Consider the following 16,082-nt stretch of genomic DNA (forward strand, 5'->3'; position numbering starts at 1 on the left):
GTGATATTGAGTTATTGAGTTATTCATCTATTTGTCGCGCACGTACTTAATGCAAATTTAAGACTTGTATGGTTTCCTCGTGGGTACCATTATCAGAACTGGACTAAATTGAAATGGAACCACACAGGAAGCGTCAGCTTTCTAATAAAAAAATAATCATCAAAATCGATTCACCCAATCAAAAGTTATAAGGTAACAAACATAAAGAAAAAACATACAGTCGAATTGACAACCTCCTCCTTTTTTGAAGTCGGTTAAAATTACTACATATCTCCCTCGTATTCACCCGTGTTAAATGCTTAAGCTGAGAAATTATGGAACGCGTTGTATTTTCCTTGGGATATAGAATCGTTTGTGTCCCAGTACATACATTTCGTATTAATCGTAGTCAGCAATTGATTCCACAGGACATTTACCTTGCTAAAAATAATATAAAAATACTAGCGACCCGCCTTCGCTTCGCTTCGGAAACTGTAATTTATTATTGATTTCTCCACTATTTAATGGATGTTATTATACATATAAACCTTCATCTTCAATCACTCTATCTATTAAAAATCACTAAAAAGCATCAAAATCCGTTGCGTAGTTTTAAAGATTTAAGCATACATAGGGACAGATATAGGGACAGAGAAAGCGACTTTGTTTTACACTATGTAGTGATAGTCAGATTAGTGATACCATCGGTGATATGAGGTCACGTCTGGCACCTAATTGGGGATTCATGTGCTGTGAAAACCAGAAGAAATACATGTGGAGTTATTAAGCATCAAGACAAAGAGCAAACAGAATTATTCGACGCGAAAATATTAAATAATGATATATGCATATTGTGTTATCGGAAATCACTTAACTTCAGATGGTCCCGCCGATGGTTCTGCCCGTGCGCTTCCAAAGGAGACGTAACAACGCAAGAGCAGCTGCTTCGCGAATGAATCTACTAGCGGATCGGAATCGCGACGACCACTATATACATAACGGTACGTGACATTTTCAATCAGCTAATTTCGAGTGTTATAATATATTTTGTTAATTTTATTCGTTCTTACATTACTCTGTTATTCTGATAACGATTAATCCTTTTGTATTCGAAATAAATGGTAATTTTAATTAAGAGCGGGTAACACCGTCTAAAGTTTGAAATGGCGTCCGAACGTCAATTCGTGCATTTTTTTTGGTGACAGCGTTCCCACGTGGTGTTCATTCACAAACTCACTTACTCCAAATCACTTATTATTACCGTAATCCTTGATCATTTCAGTAATTTAACAGTCTGTGCAATTGAAATAGTGAGAAGTCAACACTACAGTCTACATATTGCAACATTTCGTTAAGCTGAACGCCCACCGAGGATTTTTGTGCTGACGAGTTCACGAAACAACAGCCATCTGCGACATACCTACGCCCCTATTAATGTATATAGATATATAAATCTCTGAACCAGAATTACCGAAATGACTCTCTCTTAATGAACCATAAATATCTCTTAATAATAATTCGGGCCTTTCACCGCCTCTTTGAACTTGACAACCCTTAACTAAACATCTCAATTACCCCTTACCTTTACACTTTCGTCTTATTTTTATTTTCTCACTATTTTAACCAACTCAACCCTCATCTTAGGGCACGTGATGTGTTATTGTGACTGCCTATTAACCCTTAAGTGCAGAGGGAAGCTGTTAAAATGGGGTAAAAAATGTGGTTTTCGTTATGACGCCTTCAGATGCGTTCTATCATAGACAATAAAATTTTTGTAGGGTTAATTTTGACGTAAAAACGTGGCATTAATGATTATTGTTCCAAAAACCCACTCAAATTTCATTACGAACATAGTTAAATGTATTTAAAGACTAATGAAAAGATGCATTAGTATTATTAGAAGATCAGGCAATTTGAAAAGAGTAAGTACATATATATTAGAAAAACGAAGTCTGCCAATAATTTTTGAGATTGTAAGATATCTAGACAGAACATGAATACTACCAAACTTTTTGGGATAGAGAGATTGCTGGTCATCCAGCGGTCTTCTCACCAGAATTCGCTGACAACTATCCGAGCACCTTCGAGGGAGGCAAGCCAACAACATGCCCTACCACCGTGCTATCCATAGAAGCCACATCCTGACATATCCATTAAGGATCTGGTTTCCATAGACATATTTTGTGATTCGTTCTAAATTATATTTTAAAGTTTGCACAAATAAATGTCTCGTGACTGAACCAATATACCATACCTAATATTAACTTTTATCCACTTAAAAAAAACATATTTTTAATATACTTTTACTTGATAGAGTATTTTTAAAGTATCACACTCACACTCACACTCACTCACACATGTTTACCATTGTTTTAAATACCTAAAAAATTTATTAGTACCTGTATTTTTTTCTCCTTGAAATAAATCAACGCGAATTACATTATTTTTAATTTTGGAAGACAAAAAAATTATGCTGTCGTATAAAATCTGTAAGCGATTTATGTCATGTAAGATTCTAACTTCGAACAAAACACAATAAGCCAATCAAGATTTGTAAAAAAGCTTACAGAATTGTATTAATTTTCAATAACGTTCTACAATATCTTAAACACGACATGAATAGGGCTGGCTGTCAGTGTTGTCACAAAACATTAAAGAAAAAACGTAAGGAAAAAAGTTGAAAAAAAAAAGAATGTGATCTAATTTCGCACTCAAAACCCACTTTGTGTGCGAGCAACGGGGCGTTTTACAAATTAATTCGTACGTTCTTAAAAAAAAAAAATACAAAAAGAACCGTTGGCTTCTAAATTTTTTGTAGTTTTTATTTATGGTGTAAAAATTGGGTTACTTAACGGTATTCTTTGGGTCTATTGTATACGATATGACAATACCCTAAAAAAAACATTTGAAAAACTTGAAATCCATGTTTTGATGTAACAGCTGACAGTTAAATTAGCTGTTTATTAACGATAAGATGAGTATCAAGAAATAATGATGAAGCCATCTTGAAAACAATTTTCTTATCTATGACGCACAAGAATAATTCGTTATTTGTGGTAAGAGCCCTCGCCAGAGAGTCATTACAGAAATTAAATATTATTTTACAGGACTAATAGCATATATCTATTTAATACATATGCGCTTAACACGTCACTTTATTTCTTTTAGAGGGTCATGTATGCCTAATATTGGACAGCAAAGAATTTTAGAATATTCTAATACTAAAGGTAGCCTATTTTTTGCTTTTAAAAAATTTTTAAAGCTTAACCCGGCTTTCTTTGGGCAAATAAATTAAAAACGGGATCAAAATGACCATTATTTTATTTCCCCCATTTTTGGGCATTTCGGGAAATGTTATTGTAACTTTTCTCATTGCACTAATTCAGTAGACTAGCTCATCTGGTTTTAAATGGTAAGCAACGGTGCTAATTGCAAATTTATTCAGACACACATTTCTCATCAGACACTAATAAAATAAAAGAAAACGAACAACAAATGGATTCATCTCACAGCAGAAAATTATTATTAAGATAAACTGACTAGTTTTAACCAGAATTTTGGCATTCTATTCCTAATTCACATATAGACGAGTAAATAGAACCGTCTATTCATTGGGTATGTTCACGTAATTTTCAAAACTAGTTACTTGAACGTTCGCCGGTAACCGTACAAGGAGAAACCGCTCAAACAACATACACTCGTCCTATTCAAGACGCCATTGTGTACTCAAACAAAAACATAGACACGCTTTTTTCTTCCAAACTAGATTTCGACGAAGGGTCTGTGAGGTCGCAGGTCATCACCGTCTTTTCGTCTAAAGAAAAAAAATTATATACGTTACAAAAATCCCTTACATAAAAAAGTAAAGTAAAAAAAAAAGGGACCATTTGTAATATCGTGAATATTGATTAAGAATGAAATCTGGTTTTACGAATTCGGGTTGTTTCATTAAATGGTTCATCGGTCTCGCTCCTGTGTGGTCCCACGGTTCATGTTCACATGTCCGACTGGAAATCGACCGTCTGGGAATCGATCACAAAACGAAAAACTTGATTGCGTGATTGCGTGAATACAAATTCAAACTGACATACATATAAATACGAAAAGTTAAATGAATAAAGCCGTAAATACATAAACTGTGCAAATGAAATCTTGAAGATAGCTATAGGGATAAGCAATCACAGAATAACTGTCTTATGTAAAGTAGTGTAACGAGTAATATAAAGAGATGGGTCTCGCATCGATCTCGACAAAGGACACGCGATACGTCACAGAATCCTTGCGCACGATTCGTGCACCCTTTAGCCCCACGAGAAAGGGATAAAAGGGATTGTGCCCGAGATAAATTTGGACAATGAGACAGTTGTATCCGAAGGTGGATCGCATTGATCCCGGCACGCGTTTAAGGGTTAACTTCGTTTTAGGGATGGGATGCTGCGCACGCGAGGACAGAACCAGTTTTTATTGTTATTTTTCTTAAATCACCACAAAAGAGTAACGTAAATATTCGTAAAACGAATGACCGTTTCGGGTTTTGAAATACCGAATTAAATATTTAAATTCAAATCTTCTTCTTACGTTTTCGCGAGTTTTAAATTAAAACAGCTTATGCCAATAACCGTTTATCTTTCGACAAATAACACTTTAGTCATACGTGACCAGAAAAATTGTGGTTTTCAAAATATCGGAAAAAATGTGACAATAATAAACGCAATCTTCGACTGTTAGAATAGTTTTAAGCATATAAAAGTTTCATTTATAGATTTATATGCTATGAAATATACATATATCAGCAGCAGCCAAATTAGGTAAAACGGTGACAAGACGCGGGTTCACAATACGCCTTACCACCATTAATGGTTATTGTTAGAGATTGCTCGAACCACGTCTTCCTTTTTGTCGTCGTGGCCTAACGGATAAGACGTCCGGTGCATTCGTGTTGAGCGATGCACCGATGTTCGAATCTCAGGCGTGTACCAATTTTTCTAATGAAATACGTACTCAACAAATGTTCACGATTGACTTCCACGGTGAAGGAATAACATCGTGTAATAAAAATGAAACCCGCAAAATTATAATTTGCGTAATTACTGGTGGTAGGACCTCTTGTGAGTCCGCGGGGATAGGTACCACCGCCCTGCCTATTTCTGCCGTGAAGCAGTAATGCGTTTCGGTTTGAAGGGTGGGGCAGCCGTTGTAACTATACTGAGACCTTAGAACTTATATCTCAAGGTGGGTGGCGCATTTACGTTGTGGATGTCTATGGGCTCCAGTAACCACTTAACACCAGGTGGGCTGTGAGCTTGTCTACCCATCTAAGCAATAAAAAAAAAAAGGAAACAAATAAAAATTATTAAAGCAATTAATTTTTCAACTTTTCTCCTTTTTGTCCTTATTCAACTGTGTGAGTCGGCACAACATGTCCTTTTTAAGCCCACTTAGTTTCCCGGCGGATCTTCTCAGTGAGTAGCGATTCCGATCCGGTGGTAGATTCAGCGAAGCACTGGTATTGCTAGGGCTAGTTTTGGCAAATTCTCTCAAGTTGAGCCCGTGAGCTCACCTACCCATCCTGGCGTAGCTGCAATAGCCTCCTAGGCTGCCAGCGAATAGGTAAGAGAAAAAATGTCCTCTTTTTTCTTTTTCTTTTGGGATTGAAGGATTACTTGTGGCCCGGAGGCCTTTTCAGTTTCACCAGGACAGGCGGGCGAGCAAAAGCTCAGCCAGGAGGGGTGGGATTTGCTAACAGCTGCTCGAGCGCCTCAAAAGGAGGCCTAACAACTCAAGAGCAGCTGCTTCGCGAATGAGCCTCTTTTCTGTTTAGACTTCTATATCCCTCACATCCTCTTTCAAACAGTCAATCTAACTATTTTTTACGATGCTCCCTCCTCATAGCACTTTCAAAGCCAGATAGATTGTTCAATTGAATCGTGCAACAACTTCTAAAATTTTTTATTTATTGTTTCCTAAATACCAGTTAATTAGTGGGCTCGTTAAACTTAATTTAATTTTATCAAGTATCGTGAGAGTTTCACTCGCTGTCACGTGTGAAACATTAACTTCAGCATCAGATTTGAAGGCGATGCATCAGATGTTTTTACTTTTTTTTTTAAATTACCTAAGAAGGATATGTTTTAAATTATGTATTACGAAAAGTAGTTGCCGGAAATATTCTATGAATAAAACAAATTAGAGATTTATTTGTTTAACATCAATCAACAACCTACGAGTATTCTACATTAATTTGGTACTAGATTCGTTTACTTACTGGCAAACCCTTTCGCCATCCGTTTACATTACTGGCCGGTGTTTGACTTTGAACCGATTGCTACCAAACTTGCTACTAATCTGAAAAACTCTTGAAGATTTCGTCGACATCGGTCGAAGCGTTTGAGAGTCTATAGGAGACACACACACATCGATTTTTTATTATAGAACGGAAGATGAAGATAACCAGCCAATCTAGTGTTAATTTTCTTAAAACTGTACAGCTTTGGTGCGTCTTGAAAAATTTGTTAACGCATGAACGTCCTAAATTTAATAAAATATATCATCTATAAATATATACCATATATAGGTACCATGGACTCCGTTAACTACTTAACACAGGCTGGCCACCCATCTAAGCAATAAAAAATAAAAATTCGTGTAAAATTTTATTAATACCTATAAAGGTGACAATCGGTTAATGCTCGCCGTTGCACATGGTCACCAATTTGATCTTCGAGAATTATTTTGCACTTGGTATCTGTTTTAATGTAGATTCAATCACAGTTTTGTACTTCACGATTTCATTAAAATAGAGTGTAATCCGAAAAAAAAATTCTTTTTTTGAGTCGTTCTTCTTCTGGTTCGGGCTCTTCGTTGCTGAAGGTCGTGTCTAGTTTGAAGTGATGATCACTCGATGCACTATGCTTCCCCACGTCTTCCTCGGCGGTCCCATAGCCTCGGTTATTGGCATATCGGTGAGCGTCTTTATAAAATAGACAGCCCACTGAGTTTCTCGCCGGATCTTCTCAGTGGGTCGCGCTTCCGATCCGGTAGTAAATTCTGCGAAGCACTGCTCTTGCTAGGGCCAGTGTTAGCAACGCTCCGGTTTGAGCCCCGTGAGCTCACCTACACGTCAAGGAGAAGCTGATATAGCCTCTCAAAGCTATCAGCATAGGTAGGAAAAAATATATATAAAATACGAAAATACTTTAGTATACTTCAAAACGTCAAACAAAATTATGAGTTCGAGATAAACATTCAGTTGACGACCAGCTACGCGACAGGGCGACAGGTTAGTAATCTTTCTCGGCAAAAAAATATGAAATATACGCGAAGCCGAACAGAGTCCTACCGCTGTTTGCTTTAGACACTACAAAAAAAATATCTGCAAAAACTATCGTAAATTTGTCAAGAGTTCCCGCCTCGGGACTGCCGCGGTTTTTGTGGGTAGTTAGTTACAGGTTTAGTTTTTTTTTTTGTACATTTGCATAGCCAACACTCGTCTTGTGTTGTGTAATGTGGAAATGATGTGGAATATTTGTATAATAAATAATAATATCTTGATACGTGAAGCATTTTTATTTTTTATTTTTTTTATTGCCCTTGTAGGCAGACGAGCATACGTATAATTTACATTTAGCAAAAATATTTTAATATAACGATTCGTGTGTAATTTTTTTGTTTTTCTATGGCCCTGACCTCTAGAGGCTAAAATAATTCATGCTCTACCTCGTCTTAAATGGTCATAGTCAACACGTGAAAGCCACTTTGCACCTTAAACCATGTCAAGTGTCAATAGTGTTCGTATGACGAATGTCTCAGCCAGCGTATAATTTATGTTCATTACTCCACTAGTGAATGCAGATTGGCTTAGTCTGCTAGTAGAAACGGGCAGGACTACAGTTGTAACATCAATTCAATTTTAATTGTGAATTTTGCTCAGTCAATTTAATCTTGTAGATTTAGGCAGTAAAACAAAGTTCGGTGTCAGGCATTTGGTATTTAGAGAACTTTACGTATGGTTAGGGTTGTTAATATCAAACTGATCTGCACGCGTTTTACGCAAGGACATCCGAGTGATGGAAGGCCGGCTATCCTCGACTCACGCTGGTTCTGACCCAGCGGTGTATTCCGTAGGGTAACCCACTCTAACCAGCGCCATCTAGGCGGGTTTCGGATAGCCTGCCGACCGAGAGGGCTGGTGGTCCTGACGCCGACGATCGCCTGTCCGGCGTCCCGAGGGGGAGGGTGATGGGAGAGATATGCTCCGCACTAAACGCTTCACTCTCCCCCCTTTGCCTTTTCATGAGTTCTGTCTCATGCGAGGTTCGGACGTGGTTTGTTGAGCGACAGGAGGTTTTAGTTAGTTTGACTGAATGTAGCTTAAAAATTAAAAACATATCCTAAAATAGCAATTTTTAATCTCGTTGATGTCCGTCAGAATATTGGAGCGAAGTTAAAAGTTATTCTATTGTTATCGATTGTAGTGTGTGCGAATTTTGAAGTTAATCGGACGTCTTGAAATCTGTTAAAATGTCATTCAAAGATTCCGTCATACACAAACATACATATAAAGCTAATAAGCGCGTTAAAGTAATTAATAAATATGTCTCCAGAGGACCAGAACTGCACTTCCTCAAAATCCTCTAGTTTATATTCTATTGCCTTATTCAAACGTGTCTATAGATTTATTAACCTCGCATAATTTAGATACGGCAAGACATTGAACACAGTGTAAGTAATCAAGAGTGCATAAACACAATAATTAATGCACAAATTGCAGTCTAACCGTTTATTATTCCGTCCTCGTTTTAATTGTGATATCAAAGCAAATGACGACCTATGATCCTATGATTAGAATTAATGTGGTGTATATTCAGTGATAATTGCGCGAGTTGTGGTGCAACTTTTGACTTCGGAAAAATCTTACAATTAGAGACATCGGTACTTCTATTTTTATATTTTATAGATAGTAGATAGATAATATATACCGATTCGGCTAATTTTGGTCTTGAATTATTTGTGGAAGTCCAGAGAAGGTTTAAAAGGTAGATAAATATGAAAATGCTCAGAATTAAATAAAAATAACAATTTTGTTTTTCCTTTGAGGTGTCCCCCCGTCGGACGGATTCCTTTTGTTTGTTTTAAGTTTATTTTATACAAAAGTTTAGGTATTTTATTTAGCGACTGAGGCACTACGAAGTTTTCCGGGTCAGCTAGTAGATAATAAAATATGATTAAATAAATTAAAACTAAGTCCAGACAGACAAATCTAGGCCGTATGGTAAAATCAGCTGCAGATCCAAATTCTCAATACTCACACTTTCTACTAGACTCTCCGACATGCAAGATTAAAAATAGATGGTTTCGTTCTATTATTACATTTGCGTTAACTCAACTAAAGATAACTGCACCGATAATTAGTACTTGTCTATGAATGCAAATGATACCTACTGCGCCAAAAACTTGTGAAATCTTAAGACGTTCTCTAAGATTTTATTGTTTTTTGATGCGACTAAGCTCATTGAAAACATTAACGTATTATTAATTAAGTTCGTGAAAGTTATCGAATAAATTATCACTGTGAAGTAAACCAAAAATGAACAATTATCAGTTTCACGGGTCTTAAATTTGACCAAAACAGCTTTTAACTTTCAACCAGCTTTTAGCCAACTTTTAATTCCGTTTTAGTTATTTCAGTCTCATATTGCCCGGCTTTGGAGCGCAATAGAATTCGTCTAAATAAAAATAAATTGTGCTCCCCAAATATCAACCCCTAATTAAAGAAAATACGAACCGCGATTCTAAACCGCGAAACAATAACCATTGTGAAATCATACAATAGTCACATATCAATTACTTAGACGTCAAAACTAACTAAAACGCAAAGGATACTGATCTTTAGTCCACCGTTATAAGAGTCAGATCTAGTGAAGGGTATTTTCGCAGCTGTGGGCGTACTTTTGATATGCAATGGGATACTTGAGTCAAATTAGTATGTTATCTTTGTGTTGTATCGATGATGTCAATCATGGGTTTCTAGTCACAGCATTGTCCCGGTTTTAGGGATGGGGATACTCCAAATTATTATTTTGATTTGCAATATACTTTAGTTGCTTTCGTTATACCAGACTTCAACAAAAACATAAGGCGATCACATGATCGATGGAGCACTCTTTTTTCTTCCTACCTAAGCTGATATCCTTGAGAGATTATGTCAGCCTAACCTAACAAGTAGGCTCACGGGGCTCAAACCTGACGACGTTGCTAACACTAACCCTAGCAAGAGAAGTGCTTCGCAGAATCTACCACCGGATCGGAAACCCGACCCACTGAGAAGATCCGGCGAGAATCTCAATGGGCTGTATCTGTGGGTTAATTTACTCGCCGAGCCTTTCCGAGCCTTCTCGAGCCGAGGTTCCATGAGAACGATCATCGGTGCCGGAGGTACCTAAAAGCACCGTTGGTGGATCGGGAGGATCCGGAACGAGGTGTTTAAGTCGACGTCGACTGTTTACCATTCGGTCTGCAGGATTAGGTATGTAGCGATGTACCTATAGGACAACCGAACTCCTGTTTGATCTTTCGAACTGGGTGGATTTAATGAGAGAAGTATAGGAATTTAAGTAGGAACTGTTCTCAGTGCGAGCAGCAGGTTCAGAAGACTGAGATGGTTTACCAGTATCTTCTCTTTAGCAGTCGCGTAAACTTTAAGCATCTGAGATCCTCAAACCACGAAATAGTCGCCAAACCCTTGTCTAGTCTATACCTATGTTAAGTCTTCTCAAATTCTTTCTCCACCCAATTATAATTTTCAAATTTGTAACTAATAAATGAGTTTGATAGTGAAATATTAGACTCACCAACCCTATATTTGGAGGGTATATTTCCATCCATCATTGTATTCAGTTTATCAGTTACATCTAGACTCTTGTTGACATTAATCAGATGGTGGATTAATTTAAAGGATATTTGTGGGAAAAAGGCATTGATTTGTATAGCATTATATAAAGTTTTTTTTTTTATCGCTTAGATGGATGGACTAGCTCACAGCCCACCTGGTGTTAAGTGGTTACTGGAGTCCATAGACATCTACAACGTAAATGCGCCACCCACCTCGAGATATAAGTTCTAAGGTCTCAGTATAGTTACAACGGCTACCTCACCCTTCGAACCGAAACGCATTACTGCTTCACGGCGGAAATAGGCGGGGTGGTGGTACCTACCCGTGCGGACTCCCAAGAGGTCCTACCACCATTGAAGAAGTGAAAAGTTCATTATAGTTCTATTATAAACGGATCCTCAGGGTGGCGGCGACAATTGAGACACTTTACATCCACACGAAATAATATATTCTCTTTAGTACACGTTGCGGTGGGTAGAATACGAATGTATAAATTCAATGAGTTACGTCAGCAAATTGCCGATGTATGACGGCTTGGAAACTTCTGTCTAGAAATAGCGAAGCACTCCAATCGCCATGTAAATAATAAAGCTATATTTTGTTCAGTTAAATATGTATACATCATTTTAATAAATCTATATGATTCAAGGAAGTAATAATGATACCTATTAGTTACTTTAAAAGTTAGCGCATTAGAATTTTCTAAACAATATGCCCTATAATGTAGTTTGAAATCCGTTTATGAAACAGAAATGATAGATGGTAAAACTGGCCATTACTTATATACCTTTTAATGCTGCATGTAATCTATAGATGTAGACAATGACCAAACTAATTTAGTGCTTTTTTCTACTGTGCTTGCCAACCGATTTTCTTACTTTTCTGTAGTAGGTATTGACTATTTTAGTAAAACATTTTGAGATATTTTTTTTCCTTATTTATATCATCGAATCTCTGTTAATCAACCTACACTAAAGGAGGTATATCCGTCAAGCATTTGGAATCATTATACCATATTTTATATTTTAAGGAACCAGATGTAAGCACCGAAACTACCAAAAAGGAGTTATACTATCAATATGTCAAATTTAAAATGATGCCAAACTGTGAATATTTTTTTTGGTGAAATTTCAATAAATGCTCAGTGACGCGTTCACGCATCTTATCCGCTGTTACAACAACGGTGACAGCGGCCATTCGTGAAATAATATCGAATAATAAAGAGAAAAAAAAAAAAAACTTAATTCGCCCGTCATGGGAAACGTGGACATTTTAATATGATAAATCTCGTAAGGAAATAAAATCCAAAAATACGAAATGACAATGGTCAAATTTTGCAACCGTATCGCGATAAATCTGTAACGCAAAATGACGTGTATTTTGAATACTAAATGTCGTTCGTTTTTTTTTTTTTCTAAGACGAGGGGCAAAGGCAATTATATTCGGTGCGCTGCGACGTAAAGTTTGTTCAAAAAGGAGTTTTGACAATGGGTCAGCCCCGCGCATACATAGGACGCGCGGTCGTGTGTCTTTATTACTCGCCGACGTGTTTTGTTAGAATTACGATCGTTATCATTTCAAAACTTCGAAATAAACTTTGGCGGTTAGTTCGTACGAAACATGTAAAGTAAAAGTTTTTTTTTATAGTTCTTTTAAAAAAAATGTATCCACATTTGTTTACATAGGTACACCTTGGGCGTATTCTATTCGGGAAATCACAAATTAGGTGACACTTCATCCACTGTTTTACATTATTTACGATAAATTTCGGAAAGTTGGCATTTTGTATCGTTATTTTAAGGTCATCGGATGCGTTCGTTAAGAATTAAACTCTAATTAAAATATATTTTGGTTTATAAAAATCAGAGACTTTTCGACCGTTTAAGTAATATTTTTTTTATTTTGAAGTTCAAGCCAAAAAGTGTTGCCACAACAAAAAAACTAAAATGAAATAGGAAAAACGCTTGATCAAACCGAATTCTTATTAAAATGAAAACTTCAAGTGCACATGACACAGTTTAAAAAAGCAAAAGAAAAAACGAAGCAGCTGCCCTTAAAAAAACTGTCTCGAAAATCCGTTGGGCGTGAAATGCTCCCTATTCACAAAAAGGGCTTGTTAGTGGTCAACACGTTTTTTTTTAAACAGCAACAATAGATAGGTAAATTTGTACAGCACTCACCACGAGTAGCAAGACTACGTTTTTTTTTTATTTTTTTATAATAAAAAAAGGTTTTATGCGATTAAATATTTATGGCTGTTTATATGAAGAAAAAAAAACTCGATCCTTTTTTTTTTATTTAAAGAAGCGTTGGGTTTGAGCAATTTTTAGTGTAACTTTTGTTGCAAAGGTATCCTGCGTTCTGTGAATATAATACGTTGTAATATACAGTTGAGGCTTAGACCTCATGTCTCAAGGTGGGCGGCGTAGTTCTATGGGCTCCGAGATGCATTCAACAACAGGATTCTCGTGACGTACACTCATCTATAAAACAAAAGAAAAAAGTAATCCATTTGAATCTACTTGAAGTTGGCGCATAAGACCCTAAATCTGGTATTCTTGTTCCGGCATAGCCACTTACGATTAAACCAATATTATCAGTACAGGAAAAGGTATTTCAAGAGCAAATATTTTTCTGAAGCATCAATAGGCCACCCTTATCCATCAACGGCACCCGAGCTATTGACAAAGAATTTATGAGATTAATATTTGCAAGAAGAATCCCTATCACTGAACGTATTACGCATATCTTATAGAAAAATTGAAGCTGTCCTCAGTGTGAGACGGGTGAGTCTGGGCTTCCGTGTATGCTTATTGTCTTCGGAGGAAGCGTTTTAAGGGCTTTAAATTTTAACTTGCTCTAAATTGATCGACTGAATGATCATTGTTGTGTGAGATGACATGAGTAAGATGTGTTCAACGGCCGTCTGGTGTAGTGGACCGGTAATCGTTCTCGTCGAACCCGTCGCTTGCGTGACGAAGGGCTCGACGAGTAAATTAACCCTCAGACACAGCCCACTGAGTTTCTCGCCGGATCTTCTCAGTGGGTCGTGTTTCCGATCCGGTGGTAGATTCTGCGCAGCACGGCTCTTGCTAGGGTTCGTGTTAGCAACGTCATCAGGTCTGAGCCCCGTGAGCTCACCTACTAGTTAAGGCGACGCTGATATAGCCTCTCAAGGCTATCAGCTTAAGTAGGAAAAAAAAGGTGTATTGGTAATTGACATGGTCACTACAAAAGGGGGTCGCGGGTTCGAATCCCGCCAAGGGAAGATATCTATATCTATATCTATACTTCTATACTATACTAATATTATAAAGAGGAAAGATTTGTTTGTTTGTTTGTTTCGAATAGGCTCCGAAACTACTGGACCGATTTGAAAAATTCTTTTTCCATTAGAAGCCGATATTGTCCCTGATGAACATAGGCTACTTTTTTTTAATTTTATTTTATTTTATTTTTTTTGGTTTCATGTGTGTTTTAATGTTTCCGAAGCGAAGCGAGGGCGGGTCGCTAGTTTGTATAATAAATATAAAATGTCTTTTCCAGGGCTATAGATGTATATTAAATATATGTATGTGTATAATAAAAATCTTACATTTATTTCCGTTATCTGGTACCTGTAACAAGTTCTTTACGAACTTAGCACGGGACCAGTTAACGTGACGTGATTGTTACTTAAAAAAGATATGTGAATCGTAGATGAGACTTACTTAAAAATCGAACTTATTACGATTTTTTTTTATTTCCTAGGTGAGTGGACGACCTCACAGCCCAATTGGTGTTAAGTGGTTACTGAAGCCCATAGACATCTACAACATAAATGGGCCACCCACCTTGAGATTAAGTTCTAAGGTCTCAGTATACTTACAACAGCTGCCCCACCTTTCAAACCGAAACGCATTACTGCTTCACGGCAGAAATAGGCAGGGTGGTGGTACCTACCCGTGCGGACTCACAAGTGGACCTATGGAGTCGCCATAAGCACACTGTACATTTCTTGTGGTAGGTAAGGAGTAGGAGGTAAAATACACTGAAAAGTGTTATTAACGAGAATCACTCGCCCTACTTCTGTTTCAGAGAGCACAGAATAATTTTAAAATATTTACTTCCAATGCCTTTATTTAATTTCGTTCTACGGTCGCTCCAGAAAAAAAAAAAATGATAATCTAAATTCGGTCCAAAAGCTACTTACGAATAGTTATTCCCTATACCCCAAGTAATCCCGGGCGGCTATATCTGGCCATGGTCCCTTCGTTCCCTTGCATTCTCACGGCGACCGTATAATTTCGCTATAAATAAGATTGCACTGTAAAATTTCTCGGACATTCTATTTCGATGATGCGGATATCGGCTTTTGTGTTGTTTTTTTTTTCTGTTACGTTTAAAATTTCATATCAGAAAATTGTCTTTGGTTTATTTTATTCACAACAACAAGAAAAATCTTTCAATTGCTTCAAAGTCGTCGTGACCTAAAGGATAAGACGTCCGGTGCATTCGTATGTAGCGATGCACCGATGTTCGAATCCCGCAGGCGGGTACCAATTTTTCTAATGAAATACGTACTTAACAAATGTTCACGATTGACTTCCACGGTGAAGGAATAACACTGTGTAATAAAAATCAAACCCGTAAAATTGTAATTTCCGTAATGACTGGTGGTAGGACCTCTTGTGAGTCCGGACGGGTAGGTACCACCGCCTTTCCTATTTCTGCCGTGAAGCAGTAATGCGTTTCGGTCTGAAGGGTGGGGCAGCCGTTGTAACTATACTGAGGAACTTAGAATTTATATCTCAAGGTGGGTGGCGTATTTACATTGTAGATGTCTATGGGCTCCAGTAACCACTTAACATCAGGTGGGCTGTGAGCTCGTCCACCAATCTAAGCAATAAAAAAAACCTTGTCCTTTGAATCATATTTAGATGACTTGTGACGTCTAGTTCTCGAAGTTGGCCTCCGGCAGCATCCACAGATGTTCCACCAGCATCCACAAATGTTCCACCAGCTTCTAGAAATGTTCCACCAGCTTCCACCGAACTCCCGTGATCTTCCCCTGTACTCTTGTGTATTATACTAGTACACTTTACTAGATAACAAATAAAATAATTTTACTTTTATACTGATATCGGTGACTTCCGTCCAAACGAGCTTTTTGGCAAATCTACAACCTAAAGCTCGTATTTAAAAGCAGCTTCCATACTTTCTCGAGCACAGT

This window comes from Bombyx mandarina, chromosome 21 (genome assembly GCF_030267445.1).
Source record: "Bombyx mandarina strain Sakado chromosome 21, ASM3026744v2".
NCBI classification, from domain to species: Eukaryota; Metazoa; Arthropoda; class Insecta; order Lepidoptera; family Bombycidae; genus Bombyx; species Bombyx mandarina.